Raw genomic sequence first — 6,456 nt, 5'->3', positions numbered from 1 at the left:
TGTTTTATCTTTTGGTCAAACTTAAATCTTTTAGATAGTCAAACAAAATGTAATTTTAGACAAAGCTAACCCGAGTAAATACAAAAAGCAGTTTTCAAGTGATGAATTAATTTATTAAGGGCCTATTTAGGTCACGTCACATATCTCAATTGGATTTCAGTCCAGACTTGGATTAGGACACTCCAAAACTTCCAGGTTTTTTTTATAGCCATTTAGAGGTAGACCATCATGAGCCAATGGCCTGACATTCGCCTTCAGGATTTTAAGCAAGAGAGCAGAATGTATTGTATAATCTATTATGGAAAGCTATCCATGTGCCCAAGAAAAAAAGTAGCCCCAGACCATAACACTACCACCATCATGTTTGACTGTGAGTATGATGTTCTTTTCTGTAGAATACTGTGTTAGTTTTACGCAAGATGTAACAGGAGACACAGCTTTGAAAAAGTTCTAGTTTTGTCTTGTCAGTCCACAGAATATCTGTGTTCTTTGTTTCTCCATTTGTGGGTTCTATGGCCCTCACTGTGATTTGCTGTAGTCCCAAAGCCTTGGAAATGGCTTTAACCCTTTCCAGGCTGAAATATGTCAGTGACTGTTCCCCATCTGTTCTTGAATTTCTTTAGATGGGGGCTTTTGCTCTTCATGTTTTCAGACAATTTTATTTCATTTCAACTGTTAATATCATAACCGGAACAAGGAATATGTTCCACTTTGCTCTCAATGAAGAAATAACAAAAAAACTATATATATAAAACTTTCAACAAGGGGCTACACAGTGGCGCAGTTGGTAGCACTGTTGCCTTGCAGCAAGAGGGTCCTGGGTCCGACTCGCAGCCGGGGGTCTTTCTGCATGGAGTTTGCATGTTCTCCCTGTGCATGCATGGGTTCTCACCGGGTACTCCAGTTTCCTCCCACAGTCTAAATTGCCCTTAGGTGTGAATGAGTGTGTGTGTCGTTGTTTGTCCTGTGTGTATCTGTGTTGCCCTGCGATGGACTGGCGACCTGTCCAGGCTGAAATAGGCACCAGCTTCCCCGCGTCCCACTATGGAAGAAGTGATATAGAAAATGATTGACTGACTGAATCATACAAATGTAAAGTTTAAGGCGCTAGGAAATGTTTGTTCTTTTTTTTCCTTTGCTGATTTATTTCATTCACTTCGAGATGCAGATTTGGGAACTGTTAATGTTAAAAATCAAGGCTTGGTTATGCCATTGCAAGCAAAGCTCAAAGTCTGTCCTTCAGACAAATCTAGTAATTTTGTTCCAATATTCCTCATAAATCTGTTTATCTATAAGTGACTGAGGCTGGCACCAAGATGTAAGCAGCGGGGGCCCAGGGTGTTGAATAAAAACCTGTTATTTGCTGTGTGGTTTGCTCATTTCCTTTGTTAGTGTTGTGCCAGACTCTGTTACAGTTGAGCGGAGAGACTGTCTCTCCTTTTCTTTCCTTTCCTTTCCTTTCCTGCCACTTTAGCATTAACAACTTGTCTTTTTTTCACCCACACATTTTGCTTTGAGTGTGGGAAAAAAGCTTGAAAGCTATGAGTGTCGCATTAACATTTTCTGACTTTTGCACTTATAGCACACAAGTAAAAGTCACTGTATTTTATACTAAACTTTATTAATGGACACAGTTTATAACCATGGTGCCACCTTGAAGTCCATCACACTGTAAAGTTATTACATCTCCTAAACCTTTTCAGATTATTGGAAATAAGAGTTTAAAGGCTGTAAAATATTTTTATCTCTTCATTGCTGCAGCACCTCTTGTCACTCAGACTGAAAGGTTTCATCCTTGGTACTTCACTGTAGGTCCACGACCTAAACGGATTTGTTAGATTCATTTTGTTGTTTAGGTGTTTGTTACGTTCTTGGTTATATGTATTAGTTTATATTTTCCTTATAGATCTGGTTGCTTCAGCTCATTTAGGTGTTTTTCCATCACCTCCCTGCACTCCCTGCTCAATTGTGTTAATTAGTCACTCTCCCTTAATATTCTTAAGGCTCCCTTCCACCAGCTGCTCTCTCCCTGATTAGCCTCCTCAGTTCATTGGTCCATTCTCCACTTCCCTCAGTATTTATCCTCTCTGGTTTTCACCGTTTTGCCACTGGTTCCTTGTGATATCTACTTGATATCAACCCTGTTGAAGCCCGCTCCATGCCTGCTGTTCTCCAGGATCCTGTCTTATGTCTATTTGTAAGTCTTTTATTTATTATTAAACACCATATAATTTACGTCGTGGCTCCTTCTTTGTTGTCTGCATTTTGGTCCAACTCCCATACTCTGACAACAATAGGCTTGCCAAGATTGTATTTTAATCTCAAAGGAAACTGAGCATATACATTTTTTTCCAGCACCAGTGTGATTTCTGTGGTGGAGAGAAAAAGCACAGATTGTTAATTTTATGTGAAAATTAAACTAGACCAGTAAAAAAATCTTCCAGTGCACCGTGACAAAGTAAACAAGAATCAGGATGAAATATGAAAGACAATTTGTTTTTCTGACATCCATGAAAACTTTGAATAGAAGGATCAAAAGAGATTTATTTGTAACAATAACAATAAGTTTCAACCATAACCTAGACAGTTTAGGCAGATTGTTGGTATATAGTGAAGTACTTGGCCTTTAAATTGTATGTTTTTATATATTCTGTGGGTATTTATTGTGTACTCTCCATCTTTCTCTACGAAATAATGACATCAACGTTACACTGTGCTGTGTGGTTTTGTACGTCTATCCATCCCTCCGTCTGTCTGTCCATTGTCTTCTCCTTATCTGAGATTGCTCCGGATAGCAAGGAAAAGGTCCAGTAGAGAAACCCAGAGCTCCCTTTGCCCAGTAACACTCTCCAGCTCATTTTGTGGGATCGCAAGCTGTTCCCGGAAAAAAACAGGATATATTTTCTCCAGACAGTTTTGGGTCGTCCCCTGGGGTCTCATTCCAGTGGGACGTGCCCAAAACATACCAGAGCAGCACCCGCTTTACTGCAGACAAACGCTATATCCTTTTGTCCACCTCCTGCTCCATCCTACTATGACACATGAACATGACACCTAGATGCTTAAACTCCTCTGCTTGAGGCAGAGATTGACCCCCAACCCAAAGGGAAAAGTCCACGTTTGTCTGGTTGAGAATCATGGTGTCGGACATATATGAACTTACTTTCCTCCTGGCCGCTTCACACTCATCTGCAAACAGCTCTCGTGCAGTGAAGATCAAGGTCTGAAGAAGCCAACATAACTACATCATCCACAAATAGCAGGGATGACACCTTCAGGATCCAAAACCCTACAATCTTTTCTCCATGACTATCCTTTTGAGATGATTTCCATGAACACCACAGACAGTATCAGGGACAAGAGTAACCCTGGCAGAGTCCAACTTGAACTGGGAACAGGCTAAACTTTGTGACGAGAATGTTGACACAATTCTCGCTTTGGGCATGAAAGGATCAGATAGCCCTTAAAAGCCACCCAGGTGCCCCATACTCCCACAACAGCCTCCAACAAAACCCCTTGTGGGAAACGGTCATAAGCCTTTTCCAGATTCACAAAGCACATGTGGACCGAAAAAGCATACTCCCACGACCCTCTTCAGCAATTCTGCAAGGTTAAAGATCTGGTCCACTGCCAAGGACAAAGGCCACATTGCTCATCCTGTAGGCCATTCACACACGATGCTTTGATCTAAACCTTTCCATTGTAGCTCTGGCTACATGTGTCAGCTCATTGTCCTGCTGGAAAGCGAATATTCGCCCCAATCTCAAGTCATTTACAGTCTCACAGGTTTTCTTCCAGGGTTGCCCTGTATTTAACTCCATCCATCTTCCCATCAACTCTGACCAGCATCCCTGTCCCTGCTGAAGAAAATCCTCCCTGCACCATGATTCTGCCAATGCCAAGTATGGGTAAGTGTATTCAGGGTGATAGTTCCAATTAAATAATTTGAGAATTGTATTTTATTTTAATTTTCTCACTTATTCTCATATAGGGTTTTCGGAGTAAGGAAGTCTGAATACAAATGGACACCCTTTTTCAAAGTTTTATTTGTACAAAAAAAATTAAACCTTGTATAATTTTTGCTTCCACTTCACAAATATGCACTTCTTTTTGTTGGCCCTTCACATAAAATCCCAATAAAATACATATACATTTATAGCCGATACTTGACGAAATAAGAAAAAGCTGAAGAGGCATTAATAGTTTTGCAAAATGGTGTTTGTGATTTTGACATCCTGAAAAACCTTTCTGAGACAACAACCTACAATTGTTGTTCTAAAGAAGGTTGCATTCTTTATAAGCATTCCTAGATACTATCTATCAGGGATACAGAGACGAAGTGTCAATGACGGTATCCATTCCCACTATTCCTGATAGATGAGCCATGTTTTCTAGTGTCCTCCGGGCAGTCCACTTAACTCCCTGGAAAGAAGCCTTTACTTTCCACTTTCCCTTTGTTTGGACTATTATCAGACCTGTCAGTCTTGGCTCTTTATCTGCACAGGACTCATCCACTGGCTGTTTGACGCTGGCTTAATTATATCAAAGGTCCTTATCTTTAGGTTTGAGGGCACATCTTTTCTCTGAATTGGATAAATGGTCATAGGTCTGAGAAAAGTATCATAAATTGAGGTAAATAGCAGAAGTTTGAATAATAACTTCCATTTTTGCAATTTGTTCCTTGCTAATATAGATAACTCAGTGTGATTTAAACATTTCTTTTTTAATATTTAGTCTGGTAATTTGCACGGTGTTGTATGAAACCTTAACGTCCTATCAGCTACAAGTGATTCAGGTGGGAGAAAGTTCCCTTTGAAGTCATTTAACACTTTTTAACATGAAGATGTTAGCAGGAATTTCATGTAGCCTGAACTGATGGTGATCAATCACAAAGGAGGGAACGGCTGTCTTTCAGATGAATGTTTACGTCCTACAAGCTTTACAAATGAGTCTCTAGACGCATCCCAAATTTCAAGAAGATATCCTCCTGTCTTTGAGTGCTCCTGCTTGTGACATGGTTTGACACAATCTGGCAGATGGCAACGGAGACAAAAGCAATGGCAAAGATTTGAATTTGGTTATCCAGTTTACTTTGGTTGGCATCAACAAAATTAACACAAAAACTCTTTAAGAGCTTGGAAGAAAAATTGATGCCAGAGCAAATATTCTGTCATGCATTAATCATCTGAAAGTCTTCTTCCCCCTCATGATGTCACTTAAATTAAATTAGCTATAAAATTCAGTATGTATTATAGGTAACAAATGGTGATTAGGCTCATGAATAACCCTGTTGTGCACTTATCATATACACGTGTGTGACTGTCTTTGAGAAATGTACATTATACTGTTTTCCCTCAGTACTCTCTGCTTGGGTTTGCATGTCTGAGAATATTCAGATGTTAATTCTTTTTTGCCTTCATAATAATCTGGACCCACTTCTGCATATGAATCATAAGTTTTGCATGCAAGGTCATGCACATGTGAGTTTTCTGGAAAACTAATCATGGTGAATTAATTCAGCATAGCTGCTTGGACCAACAAAGAGCTACTCATAGGTTAAGTACAGATGCTACATTCACAAATTGGGTTTTCCATTGTGTAGTTACAAATCCTTAACTTTATTTAGAATAGAAAGGACAGCTGCAATTACCAGCAAGCTTCAGGCACAATTTTCTGCTCAAGGGATTAACCACAGTTTATGCTTTTATTTCTCTGGCAAGGTGGCCGCAAAGGGAAGGAAAGTTTCGAAAAGGCAATGTTGCAAATAAAATGACTCTTAACTTGGACTGCACCCATCAGTGTTACTATCGTGTATTATTTTATTTACTCTATGCATGCTAACGTCTTTTGGATTCTGGTTCATGTGGATTTCAAATAAAACCCTGCCTTTGCCACATGAAGACAGTCATGATTTAAGTATTATGGACACGCTTGACTTGGTACTTTCCACAGCGATCTTCAGAAACGGACAGCAATTGCGCCGATCGATGAAAGGGAATCCTCTGTGTAATTAAAGCCAGTACAAAAATTGGATAATTTTTTGCCTGGACAGCTTTCACATTCCAGCCTAATGTGCCACTGGAAGCTTTTGAAGTTGGCAGTCCTAAATTATACCTTTCATCAGCCAATCATAAGAAAAAAGCAACCTGACAGTCCGGATCACAATTTACTTTTAAGTTGCAATCCATGTAATCAAGAAAGAGTGCAAAATACCTCTAGCAAATTAACTATAAATGCATTGCTTGCAAGTTCTTTATTATAACCAATAAAATGGTTTCCCCTTTTAAAATCAAAATAAAAGTTTTCCCTCATCGACCAAAAGTTCAACATACGTAATTATCTCTATCCCTTTTTTTGGTTCAAATAATTACCTTTTCAGTGAACCATGTGTAAAGCTGCTTGTTCGAATCTAAATCTGAAGTCTTGCTTGATGTAAACTGTTTTTTAAGCAGGAGA

This window comes from Girardinichthys multiradiatus, chromosome 20 (assembly GCF_021462225.1).
Source record: "Girardinichthys multiradiatus isolate DD_20200921_A chromosome 20, DD_fGirMul_XY1, whole genome shotgun sequence".
NCBI classification, from domain to species: domain Eukaryota; kingdom Metazoa; phylum Chordata; class Actinopteri; order Cyprinodontiformes; family Goodeidae; genus Girardinichthys; species Girardinichthys multiradiatus.
Note: the sequence above shows the minus strand (reverse complement) of the source record.